The following is a 14,009-nucleotide window of genomic DNA, read 5'->3' as shown; positions in this document are numbered from 1 at the left end:
GAGTAACACTGCTGTCTGGTCAGGTCAGGGCTGGAGTAACACTACTGTCAGGTCAGGTCAGGGCTGGAGTAACACTACTGTCTGGTCAGGTCAGGGCTGGAGTAACACTACTGTCTGGTCAGGTCAGGTCAGGGCTGGAGTAACACTACTGTCTGGTCAGGTCAGGGCTGGAGTAACACTGCTGTCTGGTCAGGTCAGGTCAGGGCTGGAGTAACACTACTGTCTGGTCAGGTCAGGTCAGGGCTGGAGTAACACTACTGTCTGGTCAGGTCAGGGCTGGAGTAACTACTGCTTGTCAGGTCAGGTCAGGGCTGGAGTAACACTGCTGTCTGGTCAGGTCAGGGCTGGAGTAACACTACTGTCTGGTCTGGGCTGGAGTAACACTGCTGTCTGGTCAGGTCAGGTCAGGGCTGGAGTAACCTGCTGTCTGGTCAGGTCAGGTCAGGGCTGGAGTAACACTACTGTCTGGTCAGGTCAGGGCTGGAGTAACACTACTGTCTGGTCAGGTCAGGTCAGGGCTGGAGTAACACTACTGTCTGGTCAGGTCAGGTCAGGGCTGGAGTAACACTACTGTCTGGTCAGGTCAGGTCAGGGCTGGAGTAACACTACTGTCTGGTCAGGTCAGGTCAGGGCTGGAGTAACACTACTGTCTGGTCAGGTCAGGTCAGGGCTGGAGTAACACTGCTGTCTGGTCTGGTCAGGGCTGGAGTAACACTACTGTCAGGTCAGGTCAGGGCTGGAGTAACACTGCTGTCAGGTCAGGTCAGGGCTGGAGTAACACTACTGTCTGGTCAGGTCAGGTCAGGGCTGGAGTAACACTACTGTCTGGTCACGTCAGTGCTGGAGTAACACTACTGTCTGGTCAGGTCAGGGCTGGAGTAACACTACTGTCTGGTCAGGTCAGGTCAGGTCAGGGCTGGAGTAACACTACTGTCTGGTCAGGTCAGGGCTGGAGTAACACTACTGTCTGGTCACGTCAGGGCTGGAGTAACACTACTGTCAGGTCAGGTCAGGGCTGCAGTAACACTACTGTCTGGTCAGGTCAGGGCTGGAGTAACACTACTGTCTGGCCAGGTCAGGGCTGGAGTAACACTACTGTCTGGTCAGGTCAGGGCTGGAGTAACACTACTGTCTGGTCAGGTGTCAGGTCAGGGCTGGAGTAACACTACTGTCTGGTCAGGTCAGGTCAGGGCTGGAGTAACACTACTGTCTGGTCAGGTCAGGGCTGGAGTAACACTGCTGTCAGGTCAGGTCATGTCAGGGCTGGAGTAACACTACTGTCTGGTCAGGTCAGGTCTGGGCTGGAGTAACACTGCTGTCTGGTCAGGTCAGGGCTGGAGTAACACTACTGTCAGGTCAGGTCAGGTCAGGGCTGGAGTAACACTACCGTCTGGTCAGGTCAGGGCTGGAGTAACACTACTGTCTGGTCAGGTCAGGGCTGCAGTAACACTACTGTCTGGTCAGGTCAGGGCTGGAGTAACACTACTCTCTGGTCAGGTCAGGGCTGGAGTAACACTACTGTCTGGTCTGTTCAGGTCAGGGCTGGAATAACACTGCTGTCTAGTCAGTTCAGGGCTGGAGTAACACTACTGTCTGGTCAGGTCAGGGCTGGAGTAACACTACTGTCTGGTCAGATCAGGTCAGGGCTGGAGTAACACTACTGTCTGGTCAGGTCAGGGCTGGAGTAACACTACTGTCTGGTCAGGTCAGGTCAGGGCTGGAGTAACACTACTGTCTGGTCAGGTCAGGGCTGGAGTAACACTACTGTCTGGTCAGGTCAGGTTGGGGCTGGAGTAAAACTACTGTCAGGTCAGGTCAGGTCAGGGCTGGAGTAACACTACTGTCAGGTCAGGTCAGGGCTGGAGTAATACTACTGTCTGGTCAGGTCAGGTCAGGGCTGGAGTAAAACTACTGTCTGGTCAGGTCAGGTCAGGGCTGGAGTAACACTACTGTCTGGTCACGTCAGGTCAGGGCTGGAGTAACTCTACTGTCAGGTCAGGTCAGGGCTGGAGTAACACTACTGTCTGGTCAGGTCAGGGCTGGAGTAACACTACTGTCTGGTCAGGTCAGGGCTGGAGTAACACGACTGTCTGGTCAGGTCAGGGCAGGAGTAACACTACCGTCTGGCCAGGTCAGGTCAGGGCTGGAGTAACACTACTGCCTGGTCAGGTCAGGGCTGGAGTAACACTACTGTCTGGTCAGGTCAGGGCTGGAGAAACACTGCTGTCTGGTCTGGTCAGGTCAGGGCTGGAGTAACACTACTGTCTGGTCAGGTCAAGTCAGGGCTGGAGTAACACTACTGTCTGGTCAGGTCAGGTCAGGGCTGGAGTAACACTACTGTCTGCTCAGGTCAGGGCTGGAGTAACACTACTGCTTTCAGGTCAGGTCAGGGCTGGAGTAAAACTACTGTCTGGTCAGGTCAGGTCAGGTCAGGGCTGGAGTAACACTGCTGTCTGGTCAGGTCAGGGCTGGAGTAACACTACTGTCTGGTCAGGTCAGGTCAGGTCAGGGCTGGAGTAACACTGCTGTCTGGTCAGGTCAGGGCTGGAGTAACACTGCTGTCTGGTCAGGTCAGGGCTGGAGTAGCACTGCTGTCAGGTCAGGTCAGGGCTGGAGTAACTCTACTGTCAGGTCAGGTCAGGGCTGGAGTAACACTACTGTCTGGTCAGGTCAGGGCTGGAGTAACACTACTGTCTGGTCAGGTCAGGGCTGGAGTAACACTAATGTCTGGTCAGGTCAGGGCTGGAGTAACACTGCTGTCTGGTCAGGTCAGGTCAGGGCTGGAGTAACACTACTGTCTGGTCAGGTCAGGGCTGGAGTAACACTGCTGTCTGGTCAGGTCAGGGCTGGAGTAACACTACTGTCAGGTCAGGTCAGGGCTGGAGTAACACTACCGTCTGGTCAGGTCAGGGCTGGAGTAACACTACTGTCTGGTCAGGTCAGGTCAGGGCTGGAGTAACACTACTGTCTGGTCTGGTTAGGGCTGGAGTAACACTACTGTCAGGTCAGGTCAGGGCTGGAGTAACACTACTGTCTGATCAGGTCAGGGCTGGAGTAACACTACTGTCAGGTCAGGTCAGGGCTGGAGTAACACTACTGTCTGGTCAGGTCAGGGTTGCAGTGGCACTACTGTCTGGTCAGGTCAGGGCTGGAGTAACACTACTGTCTGGTCAGGTCAGAGCTGGAGTAACACTACTGTCTGGTCAGGTCAGGACTGGAGGAAGACTACTGTCTGGTCAGGTCAGGGATGGAGTAACACTACTGTCTGGTCAGGTTAGGGCTGGAGTAACACTACTGTCTGGTCAGGTCAGGGAGGGAGTAACACTACTGTCTGGTCAGGTCAGGGCTGGAGTAACACTACTGTCTGGTCAGGTCAGGGCTGGAGTAACACTACTGTCTGGTCTGGTCAGGTCAGGGCTGGAGTAACACTGCTGTCAGGTCAGGTCAGGTCAGGGCTGGAGTAACACTACTGTCTGGTCACCTCGGGGCTGGAGTAAAACTACTGTCTGGTCAGGTCAGGGCTGGAGTAACACTGCTGTCTGGCCAGGTCAGGTCAGGGCTGGAGTAACACTACTGTCTGGTCAGGTCAGGTCAGGGCTGGAGTAACACTACTGTCTGGTCACGTCAGGTCAGGGCTAGAGTAACACTAGTGTCAGGTCAGGTCGGTGCTGGAGTAACACTACTGTCTGGTCAGGTCAGGGCTGGAGTAACACTACTGTCAGGTCAGGTCAGGGCTGGAGTAACACTACTGTCTGGTCAGGTCAGGACTGGAGTAACACTACTGTCTGGTCACGTCAGGGCTGGAGTAACACTACTGTCAGGTCAGGTCAGGGCTGGAGTAATACTACTGTCTGGTCAGGTCAGGGCTGGAGTAACACTACTGTCTGGCCAGGTCAGGTCAGGGCTGGAGTAACACTACTGTCTAGTCAGGTCAGGGCTGGAGTAACACTACTGTCTGGTCAGGTCAGGGCTGGAGTAACACTGCTGTCTGGTCTGGTCAGGTCAGGGCTGGAGTAACACTACTGTCTGGTCAGGTCAGGGCTGGAGTAACACTACTGTCTGGTCAGGTGTCAGGTCAGGGCTGGAGTAACACTACTGTCTGGTCAGGTCAGGGCTGGAGTAACACTACTGTCTGGTCAGGTGTCAGGTCAGGGCTGGAGTAACACTACTGTATGGTCAGGTCAGGGCTGGAGTAACACTGCTGTCTGGTCAGGTCAGGTCAGGGCTGGAGTAACACTACTGTCTGGTCAGGTCAGGGCTGGAGTAACACTTCTGTCTGGTCAGGTCAGGTCAGGGCTAGAGTAACACTGCTGTCTGGTCAGGGCTGGAGTAACACTGCTGTCTGGTCAGGTCAGGTCAGGGCTGGAGTAATACTACTGTCTGGTCAGGTCAGGGCTGGAGTAACACTACTGTCTGGTCAGGTCAGGGCTGGAGTAACACTGCTGTCTGGTCAGGTCAGGGCTGGAGTAACACTGCTGTCTGGTCAGGTCAGGGCTGGAGTAACACTACTGTCAGGTCAGGTCAGGGCTGGAGTAACAATACCATCTGGTCAGGTCAGGGCTGGAGTAACACTACTGTCTGGTCAGGTCAGGTCAGGTCAGGGCTGGAGTAACACTGCTGTCTGGTCAGGTCAGGGCTGGAGTAACACTGCTGTCAGGTCAGGTCAGGGCTGGAGTAACACTACTGTCAGGTCAGGTCAGGGCTGGAGTAACACTACTGTCTGGTCAGGTCAGGGCTGGAGTAACACTGCTGTCTGGTCAGGTCAGGGCTGGAGTAACACTACTGTCAGGTCAGGTCAGGGCTGGAGTAACACTACCGTCTGGTCAGGTCAGGGCTGGAGTAACACTACTGTCTGGTCAGGTCAGGTCAGGTCAGGGCTGGAGTAACACTACTGTCTGGTCTGGTTAGGGCTGGAGTAACACTACTGTCAGGTCAGGTCAGGGCTGGAGTAACACTACTGTCTGATCAGGTCAGGGCTGTAGTAACACTACTGTCAGGTCAGGTCAGGGCTGGAGTAACACTACTGTCTGGTCAGGTCAGGGTTGCAGTGGCACTACTGTCTGGTCAGGTCAGGGCTGGAGTAACACTACTGTCTGGTCAGGTCAGAGCTGGAGTAACACTACTGTCTGGTCAGGTCAGGACTGGAGGAAGACTACTGTCTGGTCAGGTCAGGGATGGAGTAACACTACTGTCTGGTCAGGTTAGGGCTGGAGTAACACTACTGTCTGGTCAGGTCAGGGAGGGAGTAACACTACTGTCTGGTCAGGTCAGGGCTGGAGTAACACTACTGTCTGGTCAGGTCAGGGCTGGAGTAACACTACTGTCTGGTCTGGTCAGGTCAGGGCTGGAGTAACACTGCTGTCAGGTCAGGTCAGGTCAGGGCTGGAGTAACACTACTGTCTGGTCACCTCGGGGCTGGAGTAAAACTACTGTCTGGTCAGGTCAGGGCTGGAGTAACACTGCTGTCTGGCCAGGTCAGGTCAGGGCTGGAGTAACACTACTGTCTGGTCAGGTCAGGTCAGGGCTGGAGTAACACTACTGTCTGGTCACGTCAGGTCAGGGCTGGAGTAACAGTAGTGTCAGGTCAGGTCGGTGCTGGAGTAACACTACTGTCTGGTCAGGTCAGGGCTGGAGTAACACTACTGTCAGGTCAGGTCAGGGCTGGAGTAACACTACTGTCTGGTCAGGTCAGGACTGGAGTAACACTACTGTCTGGTCACGTCAGGGCTGGAGTAACACTACTGTCAGGTCAGGTCAGGGCTGGAGTAATACTACTGTCTGGTCAGGTCAGGGCTGGAGTAACACTACTGTCTGGCCAGGTCAGGTCAGGGCTGGAGTAACACTACTGTCTAGTCAGGTCAGGGCTGGAGTAACACTACTGTCTGGTCAGGTCAGGGCTGGAGTAACACTGCTGTCTGGTCTGGTCAGGTCAGGGCTGGAGTAACACTACTGTCTGGTCAGGTCAGGGCTGGAGTAACACTACTGTCTGGTCAGGTGTCAGGTCAGGGCTGGAGTAACACTACTGTCTGGTCAGGTCAGGGCTGGAGTAACACTACTGTCTGGTCAGGTCAGGGCTGGAGTAACACTTCTGTCTGGTCAGGTCAGGTCAGGGCTAGAGTAACACTGCTGTCTGGTCAGGGCTGGAGTAACACTGCTGTCTGGTCAGGTCAGGTCAGGGCTGGAGTAATACTACTGTCTGGTCAGGTCAGGGCTGGAGTAACACTACTGTCTGGTCAGGTCAGGGCTGGAGTAACACTGCTGTCTGGTCAGGTCAGGGCTGGAGTAACACTGCTGTCTGGTCAGGTCAGGGCTGGAGTAACACTACTGTCAGGTCAGGTCAGGGCTGGAGTAACACTACCGTCTGGTCAGGTCAGGGCTGGAGTAACACTACTGTCTGGTCAGGTCAGGTCAGGTCAGGGCTGGAGTAACACTGCTGTCTGGTCAGGTCAGGGCTGGAGTAACACTGCTGTCAGGTCAGGTCAGGGCTGGAGTAACACTACTGTCAGGTCAGGTCAGGTCAGGTCAGGGCTGGAGTAACACTACTGTCTGGTCAGGTCAGGGCTGGAGTAACACTGCTGTCTGGTCAGGTCAGGGCTGGAGTAACACTACTGTCTGGTCAGGTCAGGTCAGGTCAGGGCTGGAGTAACACTACTGTCTGGTCTGGTTAGGGCTGGAGTAACACTACTGTCAGGTCAGGTCAGGGCTGGAGTAACACTACTGTCTGATCAGGTCAGGGCTGGAGTAACACTACTGTCAGGTCAGGTCAGGGCTGGAGTAACACTACTGTCTGGTCAGGTCAGGGTTGCAGTGGCACTACTGTCTGGTCAGGTCAGGGCTGGAGAAACACTACTGTCTGGTCAGGTCAGGTCAGGTCAGGGCTGGAGTAACACTACTGTCTGATCAGGTCAGGGCTGGAGTAACACTACTGTCTGGTGAGGTCAGGGCTGGAGTAACACTACTGTCTGGTCAGGTCAGGGCTGCAGTGGCACTACTGTCTGGTCAGGTCAGGGCTGGAGTAACACTACTGTCTGGTCAGGTCAGAGCTGGAGTAACACTGCTGTCTGGTCAGGTCAGGGCTGGAGTAAGACTACTGTCTGGTCAGGTCAGGGCTGGAGTAACACTGCTGTCTGGTCAGGTCAGGGCTGGAGTAACACTACTGTCAGGTCAGGTCAGGGCTGGAGTAACACTACTATCTGGTCAGGTCAGGGCTGGAGTAACACTACTGTCTGGTCTGGTCAGGGCTGGAGTAACACTACTGTCTGGTCAGGTCAGGTCAGGTCAGGTCAGGGCTGGAGTAACACTGCTGTCTGGTCAGGTCAGGGCTGGAGCAACACTGCTGTAAGGTCAGGTCAGGGCTGGAGTAACACTACTGTCTGATCAGGTCAGGGCTGGAGTAACACTACTGTCAGGTCAGGTCAGGGCTGGAGTAACACTACTGTCTGATCAGGTCAGGGCTGGAGTAACACTACTGTCTGGTCAGGTCAGGGCTGCAGTGGCACTACTGTCTGGTCAGGTCAGGGCTGGAGTAACACTACTGTCTGGTCAGGGCAGAGCTGGAGTAACACTGCTGTCTGGTCAGGTCAGGGCTGGAGTAAGACTACTGTCTGGTCAGGTCAGGGCTGGAGTAACACTGCTGTCTGGTCAGGTCAGGGCTGGAGTAACACTGCTGTCTGGTCAGGTCAGGGCTGGAGTAACACTACTGTCAGGTCAGGTCAGGGCTGGAGTAACACTACCGTCTGGTCAGGTCAGGGCTGGAGTAACACTACTGTCTGGTCAGGTCAGGTCAGGTCAGGGCTGGAGTAACACTGCTGTCTGGTCAGGTCAGGGCTGGAGTAACACTGCTGTCAGGTCAGGTCAGGGCTGGAGTAACACTACTGTCAGGTCAGGTCAGGTCAGGTCAGGGCTGGTGTAACACTACTGTCTGGTCAGGTCAGGGCTGGAGTAACACTGCTGTCTGGTCAGGTCAGGGCTGGAGTAACACTACTGTCTGGTCAGGTCAGGTCAGGTCAGGGCTGGAGTAACACTACTGTCTGGTCTGGTTAGGGCTGGAGTAACACTACTGTCAGGTCAGGTCAGGGCTGGAGTAACACTACTGTCTGATCAGGTCAGGGCTGGAGTAACACTACTGTCAGGTCAGGTCAGGGCTGGAGTAACACTACTGTCTGGTCAGGTCAGGGTTGCAGTGGCACTACTGTCTGGTCAGGTCAGGGCTGGAGAAACACTACTGTCTGGTCAGGTCAGGTCAGGTCAGGGCTGGAGTAACACTACTGTCTGATCAGGTCAGGGCTGGAGTAACACTACTGTCTGGTGAGGTCAGGGCTGGAGTAACACTACTGTCTGGTCAGGTCAGGGCTGCAGTGGCACTACTGTCTGGTCAGGTCAGGGCTGGAGTAACACTACTGTCTGGTCAGGTCAGAGCTGGAGTAACACTGCTGTCTGGTCAGGTCAGGGCTGGAGTAAGACTACTGTCTGGTCAGGTCAGGGCTGGAGTAACACTGCTGTCTGGTCAGGTCAGGGCTGGAGTAACACTACTGTCAGGTCAGGTCAGGGCTGGAGTAACACTACTGTCTGGTCAGGTCAGGGCTGGAGTAACACTACTGTCTGGTCTGGTCAGGGCTGGAGTAACACTACTGTCTGGTCAGGTCAGGTCAGGTCAGGGCTGGAGTAACACTGCTGTCTGGTCAGGTCAGGGCTGGAGCAACACTGCTGTAAGGTCAGGTCAGGGCTGGAGTAACACTACTGTCTGATCAGGTCAGGGCTGGAGTAACACTACTGTCAGGTCAGGTCAGGGCTGGAGTAACACTACTGTCTGATCAGGTCAGGGCTGGAGTAACACTACTGTCTGGTCAGGTCAGGGCTGCAGTGGCACTACTGTCTGGTCAGGTCAGGGCTGGAGTAACACTACTGTCTGGTCAGGGCAGAGCTGGAGTAACACTGCTGTCTGGTCAGGTCAGGGCTGGAGTAAGACTACTGTCTGGTCATGTCAGGGATGGAGTAACACTACTGTCTGGTCAGGTTAGGGCTGGAGTAACACTACTGTCTGGTCAGGTCAGGGCTGGAGTAACACTACTGTCTGGTCAGGTCAGGGCTGGAGTAACACTACTGTCTGGTCAGGTCAGGGCTGGAGTAACACTACTGTCTGGTCTGGTCAGGTCAGGGCTGGAGTAACACTGCTGTCAGGTCAGGTCAGGTCAGGGCTGGAGTAACACTACTGTCTGGTCAAGTCAGGGCTGGACTAAAACTACTGTCTGGTCAGGTCAGGGCTGGAGTAACACTGCTGTCTGGCCAGGTCAGGTCAGGGCTGGAGTAACACTACTGTCTGGTCAGGTCAGGTCAGGGCTGGAGTAACACTACTGTCTGGTCACGTCAGGTCAGTGCTGGAGTAACACTAGTGTCAGGTCAGGTCAGGGCTGGAGTAACACTACTGTCTGGTCAGGTCAGGGCTGGAGTAACACTACTGTCAGGTCAGGTCAGGGCTGGAGTAACACTACTGTCTGATCAGGTCAGGGCTGGAGTAACACTACTGTCTGGTCACGTCAGGGCTGGAGTAACATTACTGTCAGGTCAGGTCAGGGCTGGAGTAATACTACTGTCTGGTCAGGAAAGGGCTGGAGTAACACTACTGTCTGGCCAGGTCAGGTCAGGGCTGGAGTAACACTACTGTCTGGTCAGGTCAGGGCTGGAGTAACACTACTGTCTGGTCAGGTCAGGGCAGGAGTAACACTGCTGTCTGGTCTGGTCAGGTCAGGGCTGGAGTAACACTACTGTCTGGTCAGGTGTCAGGTCAGGGCTGGAGTAACACTACTGTCTGGTCAGGTCAGGGCTGGAGTAACACTACTGTCTGGTCAGGTGTCAGGTCATGGCTGGAGTAACACTACTGTCTGGTCATGTCAGGTCAGGGCTGGAGTAACACTACTGTCTGGTCAGGTCAAGGCTGGAGTAACACTTCTGTCTGGTCAGGTCAGGTCAGGGCTGGAGTAACACTGCTGTCTGGTCAGGTCAGGTCAGGGCTGGAGTAACACTGCTGTCTGGTCAGGTCAGGTCAGGGCTGGAGTAATACTACTGTCTGGTCAGGTCAGGGCTGGAGTAACACTACTGTCTGGTCAGGTCAGGGCTGGAGTAACACTGCTGTCTGGTCAGGTCAGGGCTGGAGTAACACTGCTGTCTGGTCAGGTCAGGTCAGGGCTGGAGTAACACTACTGTCTGGTCAGGTCAGGGCTGGAGTAACACTGCTGTCTGGTCAGGTCAGGGCTGGAGTAACACTACTGTCTGGTCAGGTCAGGGCTGGAGTAACACTACTGTCTGGCAGGTCAGGGCTGGAGTAACACTACTGTCAGGTCAGGTCATGTCAGGGTTGGAGTAACACTGCTGTTTGGTCAGGTCAGGGCAGGAGTAACACTGCTGTAAGGTCAGGTCAGGGCTGGAGTAACACTACTGTCAGGTCAGGTCAGGGCTGGAGTAACACTACTGTCTGATCAGGTCAGGGCTGGAGTAACACTACTGTCAGGTCAGGTAAGGGCTGGAGTAACACTACTGTCTGGTCAGGTCAGGGCTGCAGTGGCACTACTGTCTGGTCAGGTCAGGGCTAGAGTAACACTACTGTCTGGTCAGGTCAGAGCTGGAGTAACACTGCTGTCTGGTCAGGTCAGGGCTGGAGTAAGACTACTGTCTGGTCAGGTCAGGGATGGAGTAACACTACTGTCTGGTCAGGTTAGGGCTGGAGTAACACTACTGTCTGGTCAGGTCAGGGCTGGAGTAACACTACTGTCTGGTCAGGTCAGGGCTGGAGTAACACTACTGTCTGGTCTGGTCAGGTCAGGGCTGGAGTAACACTGCTGTCAGGTCAGGTCAGGTCAGGGCTGGAGTAACACTACTGTCTGGTCAGGTCAGGGCTGGAGTAAAACTACTGTCTGGTCAGGTCAGGGCTGGAGTAACACTGCTGTCTGGCCAGGTTAGGTCAGGGCTGGAGTAACACTACTGTCTGGTCAGGTCAGGTCAGGGCTGGAGTAACACTACTGTCTGGTCACGTCAGGTCAGGGCTGGAGTAACACTAGTGTCAGGTCAGGTCAGGGCTGGAGTAACACTACTGTCTGGTCAGGTCAGGGCTGGAGTAACACTACTGTCAGGTCAGGTCAGGGCTGGAGTAACACTACTGTCTGGTCAGGTCAGGGCTGGAGTAACACTACTGTCTGGTCACGTCAGGGCTGGAGTAACACTATTGTCAGGTCAGGTCAGGGCTGGAGTAATACTACTGTCTGGTCAGGTCAGGGCTGGAGTAACTACTGTCTGGCCAGGTCAGGTCAGGGCTGGAGTAACACTACTGTCTGGTCAGGTCAGGGCTGGAGTAACACTACTGTCTGGTCAGGTCAGGGCTGGAGTAACACTGCTGTCTGGTCTGGTCAGGTCAGGGCTGGAGTAACACTACTGTCTGGTCAGGTCAGGGCTGGAGTAACACTACTGTCTGGTCAGGTGTCAGGTCAGGGCTGGAGTAACACTACTGTCTGGTCAGGTCAGGGCTGGAGTAACACTACTGTCTGGTCAGGTGTCAGGTCAGGGCTGGAGTAACACTACTGTCTGGTCATGTCAGGTCAGGGCTGGAGAAACACTACTGTCTGGTCAGGGCTGGAGTAACACTACTGTCTGGTCAGGTCAGGTCAGGGCTGGAGTAACACTACTGTCTGGTCAGGTCAGGGCTGGAGTAACACTGCTGTCTGGTCAGGTCAGGGCTGGAGTAACACTACTGTCTGGTCAGGTGAGGTCAGGGCTGGAGTAACACTACTGTCAGGTCAGGTCAGGGCTGGAGTAACACTACTGTCTGGTCAGGTCAGGTCAGGGCTGGAGTAACACTACTGTCAGGTCAGGTCAGGGCTGGAGTAACACTACTGTCTGGTCTGGTCAGGTCAGGGCTGGAGTAACACTGCTGTCAGGTCAGGTCAGGTCAGGGCTGGAGTAACACTACTGTCTGGTCAGGTCAGGGCTGGAGTAACACTACCGTCTGGTCAGGTCAGGGCTGGAGTAACACTACTGTCTGGTCAGGTCAGGTCAGGGCTGGAGTAACACTGCTGTCTGGTCAGGTCAGGGCTGGAGTAACACTGCTGTCAGGTCAGGTCAGGGCTGGAGTAACACTACTGTCAGGTCAGGGCTGGAGTAACACTACTGTCTGGTCAGGTCAGGGCTGGAGTAACACTGCTGTCTGGTCAGGTCAGGGCTGGAGTAACACTACTGTCTGGTCAGGTCAGGTCAGGTCAGGGCTGGAGTAACACTACTGTCTGGTCTGGTTAGGGCTGGAGTAACACTACTGTCAGGTCAGGTCAGGGCTGGAGTAACACTACTGTCTGATCAGGTCAGGGCTGGAGTAACACTACTGTCAGGTCAGGTCAGGGCTGGAGTAACACTACTGTCTGGTCAGGTCAGGGTTGCAGTGGCACTACTGTCTGGTCAGGTCAGGGCTGGAGAAACACTACTGTCTGGTCAGGTCAGGTCAGGTCAGGGCTGGAGTAACACTACTGTCTGATCAGGTCAGGGCTGGAGTAACACTACTGTCTGGTGAGGTCAGGGCTGGAGTAACACTACTGTCTGGTCAGGTCAGGGCTGCAGTGGCACTACTGTCTGGTCAGGTCAGGGCTGGAGTAACACTACTGTCTGGTCAGGTCAGAGCTGGAGTAACACTGCTGTCTGGTCAGGTCAGGGCTGGAGTAAGACTACTGTCTGGTCAGGTCAGGGCTGGAGTAACACTGCTGTCTGGTCAGGTCAGGGCTGGAGTAACACTACTGTCAGGTCAGGTCAGGGCTGGAGTAACACTACTGTCTGGTCAGGTCAGGGCTGGAGTAACACTACTGTCTGGTCTGGTCAGGGCTGGAGTAACACTACTGTCTGGTCAGGTCAGGTCAGGTCAGGGCTGGAGTAACACTGCTGTCTGGTCAGGTCAGGGCTGGAGCAACACTGCTGTAAGGTCAGGTCAGGGCTGGAGTAACACTACTGTCTGATCAGGTCAGGGCTGGAGTAACACTACTGTCAGGTCAGGTCAGGCTGGAGTAACACTACTGTCTGGTCAGGTCAGGGCTGCAGTGGCACTACTGTCTGGTCAGGTCAGGGCTGGAGTAACACTACTGTCTGGTCAGGGCAGAGCTGGAGTAACACTGCTGTCTGGTCAGGTCAGGGCTGGAGTAAGACTACTGTCTGGTCATGTCAGGGATGGAGTAACACTACTGTCTGGTCAGGTTAGGGCTGGAGTAACACTACTGTCTGGTCAGGTCAGGGCTGGAGTAACACTACTGTCTGGTCAGGTCAGGGCTGGAGTAACACTACTGTCTGGTCAGGTCAGGGCTGGAGTAACACTACTGTCTGGTCTGGTCAGGTCAGGGCTGGAGTAACACTGCTGTCAGGTCAGGTCAGGTCAGGGCTGGAGTAACACTACTGTCTGGTCAGGTCAGGGCTGGAGTAAAACTACTGTCTGGTCAGGTCAGGGCTGGAGTAACACTGCTGTCTGGCCAGGTCAGGTCAGGGCTGGAGTAACACTACTGTCTGGTCAGGTCAGGTCAGGGCTGGAGTAACACTACTGTCTGGTCACGTCAGGTCAGTGCTGGAGTAACACTAGTGTCAGGTCAGGGCTGGAGTAACACTACTGTCTGGTCAGGTCAGGGCTGGAGTAACACTACTGTCAGGTCAGGTCAGGGCTGGAGTAACACTACTGTCTGATCAGGTCAGGGCTGGAGTAACACTACTGTCTGGTCACGTCAGGGCTGGAGTAACATTACTGTCAGGTCAGGTCAGGGCTGGAGTAATACTACTGTCTGGTCAGGAAAGGGCTGGAGTAACACTACTGTCTGGCCAGGTCAGGTCAGGGCTGGAGTAACACTACTGTCTGGTCAGGTCAGGGCTGGAGTAACACTACTGTCTGGTCAGGTCAGGGCAGGAGTAACACTGCTGTCTGGTCTGGTCAGGTCAGGGCTGGAGTAACACTACTGTCTGGTCAGGTGTCAGGTCAGGGCTGGAGTAACACTACTGTC

Source organism: Salmo salar, chromosome 25 (genome assembly GCF_965601325.2).
Source record: "Salmo salar chromosome 25, fSalSal1, whole genome shotgun sequence".
NCBI lineage: Eukaryota > Metazoa > Chordata > Actinopteri > Salmoniformes > Salmonidae > Salmo > Salmo salar.
This window is presented reverse-complemented; position numbering follows the sequence as displayed.